Source organism: Gossypium hirsutum, chromosome D02, assembly GCF_007990345.1.
Source record: "Gossypium hirsutum isolate 1008001.06 chromosome D02, Gossypium_hirsutum_v2.1, whole genome shotgun sequence".
Classification (NCBI taxonomy): domain Eukaryota; kingdom Viridiplantae; phylum Streptophyta; class Magnoliopsida; order Malvales; family Malvaceae; genus Gossypium; species Gossypium hirsutum.
In genome coordinates this window covers 44,298,331-44,315,977 of record NC_053438.1, presented here as the reverse complement: position 1 = coordinate 44,315,977, position 17,647 = coordinate 44,298,331, and the positions used below count along the sequence as shown (strand labels likewise).

Genomic DNA, 17,647 nt, shown 5'->3' with positions numbered 1-17,647 from the left:
CTCTCATCTCTCATTTCAATCATCTCTCAATTAACATTTCTATCATCTTTCTCTTGTCTTTTTTCCCTTTATTCCACACATAAGCCATCCATTTCCCCATTTCCCTTTAGCTAGTATTTCCCTTGAGAAAAATCTCTTGGTCAACCAGCTTGAGAAGCAGATTACGAAGGAGCAATCACGAGAATGGGATGAAACCACCATGATCGGTCTTCGGAGAATCATCAAAATCATCCAGAGTTCCTTCTTCTGGATTCTTTATTTTTGTTCTTAGTTATTCAAATATTTTTTGAAATTTTTTAATTTTTTTTCCATTAACGATGATGACTTAATTTTGTTTTCGCTGGAATGATTGGAATAGTTTGATAAAATTCATTTGGTTCATGTTTATGATGTTCAGTCATTCATGGTTACAATTAAAATCATTCATGTTATTCATGCACTAAAATATGTTTGGATGTATTAGAATTAGTTGATCAATCGTAATCAGATGGCGACTAAGTGACACATTAATTAGAAGGTGCATGCTTAATTTAGATCCTAATCATATTAAATTAAAGATTCCTAATAACTCGAGAGAGCTCTATTACCTTGCATAACCTTAGGTTTGTATGGTTAAATTGTTTCAAACCTAATCCATCCTTGTTACTTCATATGAATTCTATGGAATTCTTAGTTAAACATGGGCATAGAAATATAAATTGTTTCTAAGTATAAGGCTTTGAAAGAACTTATATTAGATTCCAAGTTAATGAAAGATCGAGTTACCATGGAACATTTTTCGGAACATTGTTAAACATGATGAAGAGTGAATTGAGTAAAGCATTGTAATTATTTTAGCTTATTCATGTTATTGTTATTAAACTTGTGAAATTGCTACTAAACCATTGTATTGCATTTTTCATCTCACTTGCATTTAGTTAATTAACTTAATTTAACATCTATCATTCCAAATTATTGTGTTTCTTTACCAACTTATGAATATTAATTTTACAATTATCAATTTAATCACAGTCCCTGTCGAGACGATAACTCTTTTACTTACTTATTACTTGACAACGACTATGTACACTTGCACATTCCATCGCGAACAAAGTTTTTGGCACCGTTGTCAGAGACTATTAATTTAATAATTATTTGAGAAATTTTTTCTTACGATTTGGTTTATTTATTTTTTGTTTTTATTTAAATTTTTTTTTTATTTTTTTGTGATTTTCTTTTGAGGTGTTTATGAGCATAGATCGAATCATCAATTTACTCTAGTAGACCCTGAAACTGAGCTAACATTTGGACAAAGAAGACTAGAAAGATTAGCCCAAAGACAAATAGTAGAGATGGACCTTGGAAATCAAAATAATGTTTAAGGGAATGGAGCCATTAATTCATGTAATCCAATCCTTATTGCTGATGATAGGGATCGAGCTATAAGGCAGTACGTTGTGCCACTTCTTAATGAGTTAAATCTGGGAATTAGGAGATGAGAGATTGAGGCACCAAAGTTTGAATTGAAGCTTGTGATGTTTCAGATGCTTTAGACATTGGGCCAATTTAGTGGAATGCACACAAAAGATCCCCACCTTCACCTTCAACTTTTCATGGAGGTGAGAAGTCCTTTAAGATTGTCGGTGTAACTGAAGATGCATTGAGGCTGAAGTTGTTTCCATACTCATTTGAGATAGAGCACGAGCATGGCTTAATTCATTACCACCCAGTTCAATATCTACATGGCAATTATTAGTTGAACGTTTTCTGGTAAAGTATTTCCCACCTAACAAAAATACTAAGTTGTGGAATGAGATCACAACTTTTTAGCAGTTGGATGATGAATCCTTATATGAGGCATGGAAGAGATTCAAAGAGCTACTACACAAATGCCCTCACCATGGGATTTCGCATTGCATTTAGCTAGAGACATTTTATAATGGTCTCAACGTGCACACAAGGTTGGTGGTGATGCTTTTGCGAATGGTAATGTCCTATGTAAGTCTTATAATGAGGTTTATGAAATCATTGAAACAATAGCCAGTAACAATTACCAGTGGTTGGCAAGTCGAGCAACTTCAAGAAGACGAGTAGCAGAAGTGCATAAAATAGACACACTTACTTCACTTTCAGCTCAGGTATATTCTATCTCTTCAATGTTGAAGCAGTTTACTATTAATGGTTTGAATAATATTGCAACTCAACCATCTAGTCAATCTAGCGATGTTTCCTGCGTATATTGTGGGGATGGACATTCATTTGAAAATTGTCCATAAAATCCCAAGTCTGTTTACTATATAGAGAATCAAAACCAGAATAGAAGTGGACAAGGACCACAGTTCAATTTCTATAATCCATCATGGGGAAACCATCCAAACTTTTTTTAGAGTAACCAAGGAGTTGTACTGAACAATAACTACATACAAAATTGATCAAATCAACCTCTATGGTTCAATAAAAAAGTTTAGAAACCACCACAAGCTAAATCATCGAACAGTTTGGAGAATTTGTTGAAGGTGTACATGGTGAAGAATGAAGCTTTAATCCAAAGACAAGTAGCAACACTGAAGAATTTAGAGAACCAAATGGGTCAGTTAGCTATAGAGCTTTGAAATATACCAAAAGAGCCTTGTCGAGTGACACAAAAACTTTGAGGAATACAGGTAAGTAACACCGCAAAAAATTTGTTTTACGGAGTGGAAAGACTTTAGAACCCAAGGTAATTAAGATTGAAGATAAACCTGCCAAAGAAAAGGAAAATCAACTGACTGCTGAAATTCCTACACCAGAAGTACCAATCCAAACTAGTGAATTCTGATAAGCTACGACCTTATTCAGACGTAGATATAATTCCTCAGAAAAGTTGTCCAATCCAAGCCAAAGTTCCACCACCTCCGTGTCCACAAAGACTCAAGTAGCAAAAATAGGAGGAGCAATTCAAGAAGTTTTTGGATATTCTAAATAAGATTCACATCAATATCCCATTGGTAGAAGCCTTAGAACAAATGGCTAAGTAAGCCAAGTTCATAAAGGACATTCTATCCAAGAAGTCTACGCTTAGTGAGTTCGAGACTGTACCATTAACAAAAGAATACAGTACGTTCCTACAAAACAAAATAACTCCAAAAATGAAGGACCTCGGAAGCTTTACTATTCCTTGTAATATTGAAGAATCTTACTGTGGTAAAGCTTTATGTGATCGAGGAGCAAGCATCAACTTGATGCCAAAGTCCTTTTTTAAGATGTTGGGCATAGGTGAAGTAAGACCCATAACTGTGACACTCCAACTGCAAGATCATTCTTTAGCATACCCAAAAGGAAAGATCAAGGATGTTTTGGTACGTGTAGATAAGTTTATTTTTCCTACTAATTTTATTGTCTTAGATTTTGAAGCAGATAAGGAAGTTTCGATCATCCTAGGGAGACCTTTCCTAGCAACGGGAAGAATATTAATAGATGTGCAGAAAGGTAAAGTCACAATGAGATTTCAAGATGATCAAGTAACATTCAATATTCTTAAAGCCATGGAATTTCCTAATCCGACAGAGGAATGTTCAGTAATGGAGGAGCTAGAAATCTTAGTTTCTATGGAATGGGAAAGCAATTCTGTAGAAATCCCATTAGAAAAAACCTTAGGGTCTGGGCTATCAGAAGATGAACAAGGTAAGGGAAATATGGCTTTGATATAAGCCAATTCGAGGGACTATCTTTAATCAGCACGGTTTGAACCATTAGAATTGGAAGCTTAGGAATACACACAACTGAAGTTGTCAATTGAGGAACCACCTAAACTTGAATTAAAGGCACTTCCTTCTCAGTTGAAATACGTTTATTTAGGTAAATATTGTACTTTGCCTATTATTATTTCAGCAGAACTAACAGAACACCAAGAGGATTAGTTGATCGAAGTATTAAAGAAATCTGAAAAGGCGGTCGGTTGGACCATAGCTAACATTAGAGGAATAAGTCTGTCTTTTTGTTTGCACAAGATTATCATAAAAGAGGACAGGCGAGCTAGAATTTATGGGCAAGGAAGACTCAATCCAATAATGACAGAGGTAGTTCGAAAGGAATTCATTAAATGGTTAGATGCGAGAATTATATACCCCATCTTAGGTAGTTCATTGGTAAGTCCGGTACAGTGTGTACCAAAGAAGGGTGGAATTATGATTATGGAGATGAACATAACAAGTTAATCTCAATGAGGTTGGTCACGGGTTGGAGAATTTGTATAGAATACAGAAAATTGAACAATGCCACTCGAATGGATCATTTTCTACTGCCTTTTATGGATTAGATGTTGGATCGACTAGCAGTTCATTGGTAAGTCTGGTACAGTGTGTACCAAAGAAGGGTGGAATTATGATTGTGGAGATGAACATAATGAGTTAATCTCAATGAGGTCGGTCATGGGTTGAAGAATTTGTATTGACTACAGAAAATTGAACAATGCCACTCGAATGGATCGTTTTCTGCTACCTTTTATGCATCAGATGTTGGACCGACTGGCAGGTAACAAATATTATTATTTCTCAGATGAATATTCTGGATATAACCAAATATTTGTAGTCGCGAAAGACCAACGCAAAATAACTTTTACTTAACTGTATAATACATTTGCTTTTAGGCGAATGACTTTCGACTTATATAATGCACTTGCAACATTTCAACAATGCATGATAGTAATATTTATTGATATCGTTGAAAGTTTTTTTGAGGTAGTCATGGATGATTTTTTTGTTTTTGGTAATTCATATGATGTTTTTTTAAATGATTTGACTAAGGTACTGAATAGATGTGAAGAGAAAAATTTTGTCCTTAACTAGGAGAAATGTCACTTTAGGTTTAAGGACAGGATTATCTTAGGGCACAAAATTTCCAAAAAAGGAATCAAAGTTAGCAAAGCGAAGGTGGATGTAATTGAGAAATTGCCACTAGCAGTCACTGTTAAAGGAGTTAGAATTTTTGTGGGTCATGTTGATTTTTACTGAAGGTTTATCAAAGATTTTTCAAAAATTTCCAAGCCTTTGTGTACTTTATTAGAAAAAGACACAACTCTTGAGTTCAACAAAGCATGCTTGGAAGCATTTGAAGAAGTGAAGTTGGTTAATCTTAGCCCCAATAATTGTTACACCAGATTGGAACTCTCATTTTTAGTTGATGTGTGACAAAAGTGATTTTGTTGTAGGAGCTGTGATAGGTCAAAGAAGAAACAAAGTGTTCTGTCTGATCTACTATGTGAGCAGAACTTTCACATGAGCCCAACTTAATTACACAGCAATTGAAAAAGAACTCTTTACTATAGTTTTTTCTTTTGACAAGTTTCATTCATATGTTATATGTACAAAAGTCACAGTCTTTATCGATCATGCGACCATCAAATAAATACTCTCAAAGAAAGATGCTAATTTGAGGTTGATTCAATAGGTTCTTTTACTCCAAGAATTCGACCTTGAGATCCAAGACAGAAAGGGAGTTGAAAACCAATTAGTTTACCATCTATAGTGATTGGAACAAAATGGGGTAACACATTTACTTGTTCCAATTAATGAAAAATTCCCATATGAGCATATTTTTTAGGTGAGTCAAATCCATGAAACTCCTTGGTTTGTCGATTTTACAAATTATTTAACATGTGGAATAATGTCTTTTGGAATCACATACCAACAAAGGAATAAATTCTTTTATGATTGTAGGTATTATTTCTAGGTAGAGTTGTTTCTGTTTAAACAATGTGTAGATAATATAATCAAGAAGTGTGTAGCTGGAAGAGAGATTGACGAGATCCTATACTACTGCGATTCATCTCCAAGTGGGGGACACTTTGGTGGTTCCCGTACTGCAACAAAGATCTTACAAGCTAGATTTTTCTGGCCTACGGTATCTAAGGATGCATACTTATATGTGAAAAATTGTGATCGATGATAGAGGATTGGAAACATATGAAGGAGGAACGAGATGCCCTTGACAAAAATTTTAGAGATAGGATTATCTGATGTTTGGGACACTATTTTTTTAGGCCCGTTTCCCTCTTCTTATGGTAATAGGTATAACCTAGTGGCAGTTGATTATGTATCCAAGTTGGTAGAAGCCGAGGCATACCCAAGAAATGATGTTAAGGTCGTCATGCGATTCCTACATAAGCATGTATTTATAATGTTTGGGATTCCTAGAGCTATAAGTAGCGATGAAGGATCTCACTTTGTAAATAAATGGCTTAAGTGGTTGCTTGACAAGCATGATGTGTAACACAAAGTAGCAACTACATATCATCCACAAATGAATGGGCAAGTTGAGCTTGTGAACAGTGAAATCAAAGGAATCCTTAAGAAGGTTGTACAACCTAATAGAAGAGATTGGTCCCAGAATCTTGATGATGCTTTATAGGCCTATCGGATAGCTTTCAAAAGATTGTTAGGAATGACTCCTTATCGGTTAGTCTTTAGAAGGCATTTCAGTTGATGCTTGAGTTGGAAAATAAAGCTCACTAGGCCTTGAAATAATTAAATCTGGATCTAAAGCAAGCCAGTGAGAGAAGAATGTTCCGGGTTGATGAGTTGGATGAATTAAGGTTGTTTTCATATGAGAATGCCAAGATGTACAAAGAAAAGACTAAGAGATGACATGACAAATGTATACAACCTTAAGAATTCAGAGAAGGACAAAAAGTCTTGTTGTTCAATTTAAGGCTAAAGTTATTCCCTGGGAAACTCAAATCCCGATGGACTGGACCATACCATTCACAAAGTCTATTCGTATGGAGTGGTGGAATTACAAGATAAAAATAGAGGTACATTTAAAATTAGTGGTCAGCGTCTCAAGCAAATTTGAATAAATGGCTCAACTTTACCATCCCAATAGTGCTTGATTTTTTATGTAGTTAATTTGAATAAATGGCATGCTAAGAATTTCTTTTTGTTGATTTAATAAATTAAATTAATTATGTCTAAGGAGACTAGAACTTAAGCAGGACCATTTGTAACCCCTTCAACCTTTCCTTAGAATTTAATTTGATGTAATTTTTCAAGAAAAAAATTTCTAAGTAACCTAAAAGGAATTTTCATTTTCATTTTAATGTTTTATATTTAATAAAAGGATCAATGTTGGCCCAAGTTCTAATTTTATTTTTTAATTTTATTTCAGTACAAGTAATAGAAAATTATTTTGAAGTTTGGGCTCAAGGCCCAAAGCAGTGAAGAGGAGGAAAAAAAACCCCAAATACATGTCATCCATAAGACCCCCCAAAACCCTAAAATTTCTACCAAATCTCCCTTCCCTCCATGCCTTGCCACCCAAGCATCTTAATTAGCGAAATATTTGCTAAAAATTTGCCCTAGTTTACTACTATATAAACCTCTTACTACCATCATATTCCCCACAACTAAAAATAAAGAGCCTTAAACCGTAGCCTCAATATTTTTATTTTTATTATCGTCCCCCTCCAAGCTCAAAAAACTTTTCTCTTTATTTTTTTCTTTTTCTTTCTTTCTTGTCATCGCACCTTCTCCTTGCCACAACAAACTCTTCCCCTTTTACCATTGCAACTTTATCATCGCCGTAATCTCCTTGCCGCCCACCTTTGTCACTTTCTAAATCTGTGCCGAAAAGTTATCTTGTCTCGAAAGAGAACTAGATCTTCAAAGACTTCTGTCGATAATCCAATTTTGATTCAAGACGAGGAATCAAGGGAAAAATTTGATTCCATCTTCTAAAAGCAGCCCATGATGTCGGAAAAAGGATTCAATTTGGAGAGCAATGACAAGATGATTGTGCCTTTGTCAATTCAGAAAATAATTGAGGCCTTAAATTGGAATCAATTTTGTTACGATCACTTCCTGAAGAGGAATTAGTACAAGAGTTCTATGTCAATTTAACATTGCTAGATGTTTCTGAAGTTCTTGTTGTAACGACCCATTTTTGGTAAATTAAAAGCGGTGGTTTTGGAACAAAAAATCTAACTTGTAAATATTTATTTTATCATTATTTTATTTTCTACGAAATATTAGTAAAGTCGTATAAAATTTTCGTTAAGAAATTTTGATGTTTGCATGATAAATTAAGTGAAAAGGACTAAATCGTAAAAAGTGTAAAAGTAGAGTTCTAATAGCTAAAGGTATCAAATAGCTATGAAACTTTAAAGTTAAAGGACTTAGATGGTAATTAGACCATTATTATATTTATTGGACAAAGAAGGAATGAAATTGATGTTTGAAGTAGTTTAAGTTAAAGGTTAATAAAGTAAATTAAGTAAAAAAAGGCAAAAGAAGGTATCATGTTCTTATTTGAGAAAAACCACCGAAAATACAAGAAAAAAACACCATTTTACGGCTTTGAACATTCAACTACTTCTCCTTTCTTGCATGTAAGTAGTTTTAGTCTCGTTTTTAATGATTTTTATGTTTTTAAAGTCGTTGTAGCTTAATCTAACTAGCCCATGGACCAATTTGCCAAAATTTTAGGTTTTTTTCATGAATTTTTTGCATGATTTTTGAGGTATAAGGAAAGATTATGAGTCCTTCTTGCTAAATAAACAAGTTTAGTAAAGTGCTTTTTTATGAAAGTATCATTTAGGGACTTAGTTGTAAAAAATTGTAAAATATTATGATAAATTTGTGAAATGTTGAACTGTATGAGGTTGTATAAGCCCCTAGGTAATTTTCCTATCATGAAAAGTGGATGAATTTGCATAAATGTCAATTTACGACCTTAAGGACCAAATTGTAAAGAAGTTAAAATATTAGGGACAAGAATGTAAATTTTCAAAAATATGAATTTTGGACTAAATTGAATTGTATGTGTATTAAATAGATTTAATTTTATTATTTAGATCAAGATACACATCGTACGGATCTATATTGAGGAAAACCTAAAGTCTCGGATTAGTTATCTTATTTTGACCTTTCTACAATTGAGGTAAGTTCGTATGAGTTGTACTCGGTATATTGTTGTTTAAATTAAATGTTTATTATGTTGTTTTTAAGGCAAATTAATCAATATATATATATAAATGTATCCACATTATGACAAATTAACGGTTATTGTGTCCCGTTTGAACCTTAGGAATAAGTAGGATACAAATGGCATGTCATTAGGGTTACCATGTTTCGGGTGCTGGTCCTGAATGTCCTACTGATGGCTGAGTTCTGACATTTGTTGCGGGTACTTGTCAACTTCTATAAGCGGAATTGTGTAGCTACATTCCGACCATCAGCTTGTGTGAACAGACCCATTTATGGCTCGAGTGACTAATGATGTAAAGGAAAAGGAAAAGGAATGGTTTCAGCCATATGTTTAGCACACTTTCTAAGTGGTTCTAAGTGGTTCAACGGACATGAAAGGGGAAGGAACGGTAAGTGTTCCTATGACTATGATATGAACTTATGGAAAGGTATGAATTTATAATGATCAAAGTATGTATAACTATACTTATGGAAAGTATGAATTCAATTATACAATGTTCATGAAATCGATCTTACCATGTGATTATTTTTGTTAACTTATGTATTAAAACACTAACTTGTGTTGTTGATGATGCTTAGGCTTGCACCAATCTATGTTGGATTGATTCGTGTTTAATTTATAACGTTTTGATGGTACTTGGATGCCTTGATGGTTGGTGTTATTATGGCTAAGTTGATACATGTTTTGAATGACCAATTTGGTATGTGATGGTGTAGTTTCAATGTAGTCAATTATGATATAATTTGCTATGGAATTAAACTAGATATGTATGGATGAATATGGCCAAATATGTATAAGATTAGATATACGTGCTTGATTGTGATTGAGGTGCTTATATGGCATATTGGTTTGATGGATAAGTAGCCTATTGAATTGGTCTTATTATGCATGTTTTGGTATGTTTTGGTGCCTTGATTATATCTGCATAGATGCTTGAATGGGTGAAAGAAATGGCTTGATTTTGGTCAATTTCTTGTCCACGTATCCTAAGACATGGACATGTGTCTCAGCCGTGTGTCCCCTATTGGTTTTAAAGGTTGCAAGTTAGGCAATTACACGGCCTAGCACACAGCCTGATACACGTGCGTTTGAGGTCATTTCGGGAGTTACACAGCCTGGCACACGGGCTTGTGGCTTGGCCCTGTAACCCAAGTTAGAGAGTTACACGGGCACAAACACGGACTCGGACACGATCGTGTGTCCCTATTTCGATTATTACATGGCCTGAGACACGAGCGTATGTCTCAGCTGTATGAGTCACACGGCCTGGGCACACGATCGTATGACCCCTATAGTTTGAATTTTTCTAGCTTTTCTCTAAATGTTTGAAATATTTCAGATTTAGTTTCGAATCGTTTCTAAACTGTTTTTAAGGCCTCGAGGGCTTGATTAAGGGACTATATGCAGGTTTATGAATGAATTATACTATGTTATATCAATTTTTCGTAATGTATGTTTTATGTTACCATTTTGTGGTAATTCTCTATAACCCTATTCTGGAAACAGATACGGGTTAGGGGTTCTACACTTGTTTGTAAAAAGAAGGTACCCCTTACTTCTAAATCTATTAATGATTTGTTTAACCTACCTAACATTGAAGAAGATGAATAGTCTACCATGATAACAAATATCAACTGGGATTTTCTTCAAAAAGTACTTAATGTTGTTGCAAATCTGGGATCCCAATGGATTATAAGAAAATACGATAGTCATTCTTTCCAAGTGGAGTACTTTAAACCAGTGGCTAAGGTATGATTCTACTTTTTTCGATGTAGCTTCGTGCCTATCTTACATAGTTTCACTATCTTGATGGAACGAATGCTTTTGTTATATGCAATTATGAGAGAGAAGTCTATCAATGTTGGGAAAATTATTCTCAATGAATTTCAAGATTGTACGAGGAAAAAGGTAAGAAGTGCTTATTTTTCATCACTGATTACTTTACTTTGCCTGTGGACCCAAGTTAAATCAAAAGCGAACCTGAAGGTTCGTTATGTTTAATGTGGCATAACAAGACATGAGCTCGAAAGGTTAGTGGAGAATGTTGAACAAATGAACTAGATCGAGCTAAAAGAACATGAATTTGATGAATCGTCAACCAAATATAAACCAGAAGCCAACTCAGTAAATGAAACAAAAGAAGCAAAATTTGAAGGAGAACTGAATAGCCTTAAACTGAGAGTGGGGCAAAATATTGTTGAACTAGTTGAGCCAAGTGTTGATCTTGAATTGACCATTCTGATAACCACTTCTTCAACCACTATGAATAAATTGGAATTTTCAACTATGATGGATAAGTGGAAATTTATGCATAACCAACAACAGCCTTATTGGAAATATGCAAAAATTAGAGATGATTCTATAAGGAATACTTTTAAGAATATATATAACAGTTTCATTCCTAAGTTCCCAGATCATATCTTCGAGTCATGGCAAGAAGAAGGTGAAGGCATAGGAGCAAGACAAAGGGGATGATTCAAAATAATAAGAAGGGGGAATTTCTTTCTCTTTTATATTAGTATTCCTTTTAAGACGTTTCTTTACTCTAGGAATATTTTATTTTATGCACAATAAATTTGAATAATTTGCAATTTATGAATAATCTAAACGAAATGCTCTTCCATTATTTTTTGTTCTCTAGTAAAGAACATAGTAGTGTGGCAATGTGAATGTACATGTCTAAGGATTGGATTTTTCTTGAAAGACTTAGCACTTAACTAGAGGTCATGACTCACCACTCTTTTTTGAGTCCTACCTGGTGTACAATTTTCATTCACTACTTTGTTATTTTACAATGAGGACATTACCTCTTTTTAAAGGGGGATAAAGGCCAATGTTGTATGATTTTTCAAAATTTTCAATCTTCACACATAAGTATGTTGGAATAAAGTGATGCTCAAAAACAATTTTTTTAATAAGTTAGCCCATATGCCAATATAATTTCTGATTTATTTAATTTCTTGTTATATGTTAGCTTAGTTATGGTATGCTTGTATTTTTCATTAGTTTTGTACAATCTTTGCCATGAAAATTTACTTTCCTTAGAAATAGACATGCATGAAGGTTTAAGTCTTTAAAATTATCTTATTAACTTTCTTGAGGCAAAATCCTAAAAGGAATAAGAATCTAAATATGATTTAAGCACATTTTCTTTGGATCGTTTAAGCCTTTCAAGCCTACCATATGAATTTAACCCTTGAAACCTTAGTTTGAGCCATATAGCCTATTTTATTGCTATTTACCTACATCATAAGCCATATTTTCATCTTTTTAAAATTTTACCCTATCTTGCACTAATCTTAACTATACTTTGGATCGTTTGAGCCTTTCAAGCCTACCATATGAATTTAACCCTTGAAACCTTAGTTTGAGCCATATAGCTTATTATATTTCTATTTACCTACATCATAAGCCATATGGTCATCTTTTTAAAATTTAACCCTATCTTGCACTAATCTTAACTATACTTGTATTGGTGATTAAAATCTAAGGAAGAATTCAGAAAGATGTACATATTATGAAAAAAAGAAGAAAAAGAAAAGAAAGGAAAAATCTCTACTCAAGTGTTAAGATATTGTTGAACATAAGTTTCAAAGTAAGTTTGGGGGTGTTTAAACTCATTAGTAGGAAGATTGTACGCCAAAAATATCTAAGACAAAGTTAGGGCTAAGATGATTTAGCCTAAAAATCACTTCCCTTTATCCTTACCTTGAGCCTAGCCCCATTACAACCTTATGAAAGACCTATTGATTTTGATAATTATGCTTCCTACATTAGTGGAGAGAAAATACTAACTGCAACAAATGAAGACCAATAATTAAACCTTAGGATTGTTTTGTCTAACTGGAATGATTGCAAAAGTTTGATAACATTCATTTGATCCATGTTTATGATGTTTTGTGCCTCAGCCATTCATGCTTCCAATTAAAATATATCATGTTATTCATGCATTAAAATATGTTTGGATGCATTAGAATTAGGTGATCAATCCTTGTAACATCCCTAACTCGTATCCATCACCAGAATAGGGTTATAGAGCATTACTAGAGTTTACAAATTAATTTACAAACATTTCATTTCATCAAGCATTCATATTTATAACCAATCAAAATCAAAACATTAATGAGCTAACGTTGGCCAATTTAACTTATACTTGCTATTATAACCAGAATCAAATCATCCAAAATTACTGATAGAACCAATGGATAGTGTGATATATCTCCGATAAGCTTCCAACCCAATCGAGCTTCCGATAATCATTTCAATGCATCTAATAATTATACATATTACCAATAATAATTCAATTCCAATAATAAAACACATATTTATATAATATTCATCACCATATAACATTCACTTTAATTAAAATTATACAAAATATAGTTCATACGAACTTACCATGCTAAATTGCAGAAATACCAAAATTAAGGGACATTTTGGTAATTTTCTATTTTTCTCGAATTTCCACCCAATCTTGATCTAAATTAATAATTTATTCAATTTATTAAGTTAAATAATAAAACAATTCATTTTCATACAATTTGGTCACTTTTTGACATTTTTACAAATTTACCCTTAAAATTTTACTTTTATTCAATTTAGTCCCTGAACCTAAAACATGCAAATTAATCATTTTTAATGAAAAATCATGCTAGTTGAATAATCATATATTTTTCATCCTCCTCTCCATTCCACATCCTTAATATATATAACATGCTTATATGTAACATTATCTATAATTTCACTATTTATTTATATGTTCATTCAAAGCTGTCCACTTGAGGCATAATCACTAAATTATTTATATCTTGAGCTACGGAACTCAAAATTAATATCCGCTAGATTTATATGAAACTAGACTCACATATATTCTTACCATAAAATTTTCAGAATTTATGGTTTAGCCAACAAGTGCAGTTTTTTCATTAAAGTCATCCCAGTTCTGCTGTCTAACAGTTTCGACCCTTCTTCACTAAAAATTAATTATCTCCTCATACGGGATTCAAATGATGTTACCATTTGTTTCTATTGAAAATATACTAATTAATTATTTAAAAATATAAATTTAAGCTCCTAATTATTTTTCTCAAATATTTGATGATTTTCCAATCAGAATAGGGGAACCCGAATTCATTCTGACATTGTCTCACAAAATTTATTATATATCATGATTTACAATTCCATTACTTACACCGATTCTTCTAAGAGAAACTAGAATCAATAAGCTTTAATTTCATATTTTGTTCATCCTCTAATTCAATCTTCAAAATTTATGGTGATTTTTCAAAGTTAACCTACTTCTGCTGTCCAAAACTGTTTTAGTGCAAGATGTTGATTACTAAGTTTATAACTCCCTTATTCCCTTTCTCTATAATATTTCTCATCACTTTCAATTATTTCCCTTCACTAATATATCAAGAACATAAGATCTTAAATAAGAAAACTCTACTATAACATCATTTCTATGCTTTTTCAATAATATCAAACTTAAAAATATATTAAAATCTTGATGTTCTTTCCTTGTCTTATTAGTTTCAACCTTTAACTTGATTTTCTCTCTCCTCCAGCTTCTCTTTCTTGAATCTAACTTTAGTGTAGCTCCCCATAGTCTCCTTGTTATTTTTCTCTCTTGATGGATATGGAAATTCTTCTGATTTCTAGGTGAAAATGATGAATTTTTGGTGGAATGACCAATTTGTAAAGAAAGCAAAACTTTCTTTCTCTCTTCTTCTCATGTTGGTGCATGGGAAAAAATGGTTGGATGGTGATTCTTCATCTTCCTTTTCTTATATATATACTAAATAAAATAATAATAAAATAAAAAATATTATTTAAAAATCAAATTAAAATATTAATAAACTAATATATATTTAATTAATCTAAAATATCTCCAATATCATCATTCCCTTCTAGATTTCTCTCTCTTCTAATTGACCATTTTGCCCTTTATAATCTTTAAAAATTTCATCCTTGAGTCATCACTTAATTTGGTAAAATTACAATTTAATCCCTCAAAATTCTTCACCTTTTCAATTTGGTCCTAATTCATCTATTTTCCTTAGTTTCTAGATTATTCCACCCTTAAAATATTTCACCATTGGTCCTTCAAATTTTTCATATTTACACTTTATCCCCTCAAATTTTGAGTATTTACTCTTAATCAACAAAACTTTTCTCACTTTTGTGATTTAATCCTTTCTTGAATTAATATATCATAATATACTTCCCAATGTTTCCATAACTCAAAATTTCCCTTTTTGTCACTTTATTTCCTTATTTTACTATATTAAGGATACCTACTTTCTTACAGTAATAATTTTTGGGGTATTACAGTAGTAATTTTCGGGATATTACAATCCTAATAAAATGGCGATTAATGGACACGATAATAGGAAGGTGCATGCTTAATTTAGATCCTAATATAATTGAATTAAAGGGTCGTAACAAATCAAGAGATCTCTATTACCTTGCATAACTTTAGGTTTGTGTGATTAAATTGTTTCAAACCTAATCTGTCCCTATTACTTCACATAACTTCTAATGAATCTTGAGTTAAATTTGTATATAGAAATATACATTTTTTTCTAAGTATAAGACTTCGAAAGAACTTATATTAGGTTCCAAGTTAATGAATGATCGAGTTGCCATGAAATATTTTCTAGAACATGGTTAAACATGATGAAGAGTGAATTGAGTCATGTGTTGTAATTATTCTAGCTTATTCATGTTATTGTTGTTAAACTTGTGAAATTGTTGCTAAACCATTTCATTGTATTTTTCATCTCATTTGCAATTAGGTTAATTTACATTTTCCATAGTTGAACTATGGCCCTACCTCCCTGATCTTCGTGTTTATTGTCCCAATGGACTACCCTGTGTTTAACGTTCCTTCGGACTATCTTTGATGCCATAGCGTCTTTCATCTATGGTCTTACTCATTTTATTGTTAGTTTATCTTTAGATGCCAAAGAATCTTTCCATTATGGTTTTACTCATTTTAACCTCGTGTTTACCGTCTCGATAGACTACATTGGTGGCTATAGTCCAACTACGATCTTTCACCTTATGTGTTACCTGTGTTTATTGTCCCAGTGGACTATCAAAGGATGCCCTGACATCTTTCAACTATTGTCTTACTCCTGCTTAATATGATGTCATGGCGTCTTTCAATCATGGTCTTACTCATTTCAATTATGATACCATAACATCTTTCAGCTATGGTCTTATTCAGTTTAGGCATATAGCCTTGGATTAGTCCCATGCCCTAGCCATGATCTTTCCTATCCACTCATACCATTTATTTCCATCCATTCCTCTATTACACCATCCTATACATTGATGCTCAAACATCGTAATTTCCCCTTTGTAAGGCCTAGAGCTTCGCATATCACAGTTTGCACTCAACAATACCATATGGCGGTATCTAATAGAATCATCCCATGTTCCCATTCCTAACTTCTTCTACTCCCTTCATTAATCCCATTTAATGATTTCCTATTTATTATGCATTCTAGACTAAAATGGTAGATACTAATAAACTTATGAAAGCATGGATCAAACTTTGGCAGTTCTAGGTTTGAATACAAAAACTCACCAGATGCTTATTCTCCTTGTCTGCTTAGCTTTCCCGAATGCTGGAGCTTCCATCCTCCTAGCAGCTAATCAAGACAACCAAATCATGGGTTAAACCCAGTGCTTTCACTTGAAACCTTAATTTTCTAGAAACATGCAGAACCCTTCAAAATGGTTTTTTGGAACTTTTAACTTGGTTTTCTAAGTCTTACATATATTGAAGGGCTTAGAACCTTACCAGCTTATTGGTTTCTCTACTTTTCCAACTTAAACCTCTTGATTGTCACTCCATGTAGAGCTTTCAATGATCATCACTTCCTCAAAGCAACCATGGAGGATGAGGAAGAGGAGAAAATGAAACAGACAAAGGAATTCTTCTGAGGTTTCATTTCTCAGCTATTTATAACCCTTCTTGAGTGATTTCCAACCACATATCAACCATTCATCTATAACCATTCCCGAGTATACATATGCTCACCACCTCATATGCACTTCCCTCACCTTCCTTATTTCTCCATTTACTAAGGCATCATATAGTATCTACAAGTACAATCACCCAAGCTCATAATATTTTTTTTTAAATGTGAGCGTACTATTTTTTTATTGAGATTTTCTTGGCACTTTGCCTTATTTTTCTATAAGATCAAAATTTGATACTCACCATACCATACAATTCCTTACTTCACTCAATTTTTTCTCTTTTTGAAACCACCAAGATGCATCTACCTAATCCCTCAATATCAATGGTTGAATGTCTAAATCCATGCAAGGACCAAGAAATTAAAGGATCAAATAAAATATTTTTTAGGCTTAGTGTTTCATTTATGGTTCATCAAGAAAATGAATTCAACCTTAAAATAAGTGCTAGGAAAAATATTTATGTATAACAAAGATAGTTTATTTGGCTCAAAAAATTGTCTACCACACAATGCCTTAAGTAGTCCCTAGGTAATCCTATACATGGATTAAAAATCGATCAAGTCTATCAATTTCAGCAACCTACAATTCAATTAAACATGCATGCTATTTATATATCTATTTATTATGTGCTATACTTAACATCTTAAATCTATTCACAGTGTAATAAATTGAACTAAGTAGTTTAAAATTAGAAATTTTAGAATCATTTATTATC

General features: G+C 32.8%; 1 non-coding gene across 1 annotated transcript; it reads right to left on the bottom strand.

Moving 5' to 3' along the window:
* Nucleotides 1–1,779: 1,779 nt before the first annotated feature.
* Nucleotides 1,780–1,886, bottom strand: LOC121215216 (small nucleolar RNA R71). The gene has a single exon (XR_005910945.1). It is a non-coding gene; the product is annotated as a small nucleolar RNA R71 (small nucleolar RNA).
* Nucleotides 1,887–17,647: the final 15,761 nt, after the last annotated feature.